The 2,514-nt window shown below is 44.5% G+C and overlaps 1 pseudogene; it reads right to left on the bottom strand.

The window, feature by feature from the left end:
- Window positions 1-2,006: 2,006 nt before the first annotated feature.
- On the bottom strand, window positions 2,007-2,122 carry LOC111742519 (annotated as a pseudogene).
- Between the last annotated feature and the right edge of the window lie 392 nt (window positions 2,123-2,514).

Genomic DNA, 2,514 nt, shown 5'->3' with positions numbered 1-2,514 from the left:
GATGGAGCTGCTTCTGGGGGCATCAGAATCCAGATGTCCTGGAACCTTCTGCCTTAGCAGGTTGGACGTGCTCTACGCTCAAAGAGCGACATCCTTGCCGCACTAGAAAGTAATGACGGTGTTGTAGTTCAGCACGGGAAATGTCAAAGGTGCTATTATGATGATGAAGATAACAGATGACTACATGGCTGGATGCGATGGGTCGAGAACACTATTTAGTTGGCTGCGGTTGAGTGGGCAGAGCCTCCTTTGTGAATTAGGTTGTAGGAGGGGAGGCCTGGGTTCCTTGAGCGTGTGCTGCCTTTCCCCCAGGCTGTTCTCCGTGGCTCTGAGGCCCTCCCTGGCCAGCGTTTCACTGGCCCCACTGGCTCTCCTTGGTCTTCTGCTCCCTGGGCTGCCCTGGGGAGCCCTGGTTTCTCTGCGGTTGTCTGTTCTGTTTGCAGTGGGCTTGCCTGCATCAGATCTCCTCTTCCCAGCCACTTGGGGGGTGGAGACACTGCAGGGTGTGCTTGATCTTACCTCCTTGTTGGGAACATCCTGTGGGTATATGTTGGGCTTACTTGACACACTTCTGGCAAGATCCAGGCTGAAATGTGAGAGGCTGTGGGCCTGGAGCCCAGGGGTTGCATAGTGGAGGTTTGTAGCTCATACTTCCCTGGGGACTGGGGGACTATCTTGTTGGGCTTGTGGCTAGAATCAACCATGTGAGATTGTTCTATATACACACACATTTTTAAAAAACAGATACTGATCAGCAAAACAAAATGTTCAAAAGCATATCCTTTGATCCTTTAGAAGAGAAACATAAATGGACTCTTAATGAACTAAACATCCCTAGGATGTTTATGAAAATGCAGATTTCAGGGGCTCAAACCCAGACCTTGAATCAGAATTTCTAAGGAAGGGGCCTCAAAATTTGCATGTTTAACACAAACCTTGGGTTGTACTTGTGCTTACTGAAATTTGAGAAGCACAATTGTAAATGCTTTTTTTTTAAGTTGTAGAATACACATAACACGAAATTTACCTTCCTAATCACTTTTTACTGTACAGATCAGTGGCATAAAGTACATTCGCATTGTGCAGCTAATCTCCAGAACTTTTTTATCTTGCAAAACTGAAACTCTGTGCTCCCATTTCCCCCTCCCCCCAGCCCCTGGCAACCACCATTCTACTTTCTATTTCTATGAATTTGACTATTCTAGGTACCTCGTATAAGTGGAATCATATAGTTTTTGTGTTTTTGTGTTTTTGTGACTGGCTTATTTCACTTAGCATAATGCCTTCAAGGGTTATCCACTCTGTAGCACGCATCAGAATTTCCTTCCTTTTTAAGGCCGCATGGATGTACCACGTTTCGCTTATCCATTCATCTGTCTGTGGACACTTGGATTGATTGCTTCCGCCTTTTGGCTATTGTGAATAATGCTGCTGTGAACATGGATGTACAAATAACTCTTGGAGACCCTGTTTTCAGTTCTTTGGGCATACATACCCAGATGTATCGCTAGATCGTAGAGAAGTTCTCTTTTTAACTTTTTGAGGCACCTCCATACTGTTTTCCATAGCGGCTGCATTTCTGTTTCCACCAACAGTGTACCAGGGTCCCAGTTTTTCCACATCCTTGCCAACACTGATATTGTATTTTTTGATCATAGCTGTCTTAAAGAGTATAAGGTGACATCTCATTGTGGTTTTGGTTTGCGTTGTCCTAATGATTAGTGATGTTGCACATCTTTTCATATGCTTATTGGCCATTTGAATATCATCTTTGGAGAAATGTTTATTCAAGTCTTTTGCCCATTTTTTTCACTGAGATGTTTGATTTTTTGTTGTCGAGTTATAGGAGTTCTTTATAGATTTGGATTTTCATTCCTTATCAGATATATAGTTTGCAAATGTTTTCTCCCATTCCCTAGGTTGACTTTTTCACTCTGTGAAGTGTGTCTTTTGATGTAAGTTCTACATATGCATGCTTGATTGCATGCTCGCTTTCTTATTATTTATGCCTACAGCACCTGGTCTTCCTAGGTGGTCTCCCATCCAAGTACTAACCAGGCCCGACCCTGCTTAGCTTCCAAGATCAGACATCGGGCTTGTTCAGGGTGGCATGGCCTTAGACCATGGACTGTGGCTCCACTGGGGCATGAACCCAGCACCTTCTGCGTGTAAAGCAGACGTACTAACCGCCACACTATGGAACCATGTCCTACATATTCTTTATATACATTGTAACCCTGTAGAAAAAATAGTATCTATTATTTCGATTTTTATGGGGACGGAAACTTAGGCTCAGTTTAGTTAACGTGCTTGGGGTCACACAGCTGTAAGTGTCAGCTGAGATTCAAGCTCAGGTCCCTCTGACTCCAAAGCCCGCAGCTTGCTGTTCCTCTTTACTTCTCATTTCCCCACTGAGCTAATAGCATAAGGAGGCCCCGTGGGGGTCTGCAGGAAGTGGTGCTGGTTTGAGAAGCATTCAGTTACAGGAGAGGAACTGTGAATGGAAGACTTGGC

The sequence above is a fragment of the Pteropus vampyrus genome, unplaced genomic scaffold (assembly GCF_000151845.1).
Source record: "Pteropus vampyrus isolate Shadow unplaced genomic scaffold, Pvam_2.0 Scaffold95, whole genome shotgun sequence".
In the NCBI taxonomy this organism is placed as follows: Eukaryota; Metazoa; Chordata; class Mammalia; order Chiroptera; family Pteropodidae; genus Pteropus; species Pteropus vampyrus.
This window is presented reverse-complemented; position numbering and strand designations above follow the sequence as displayed.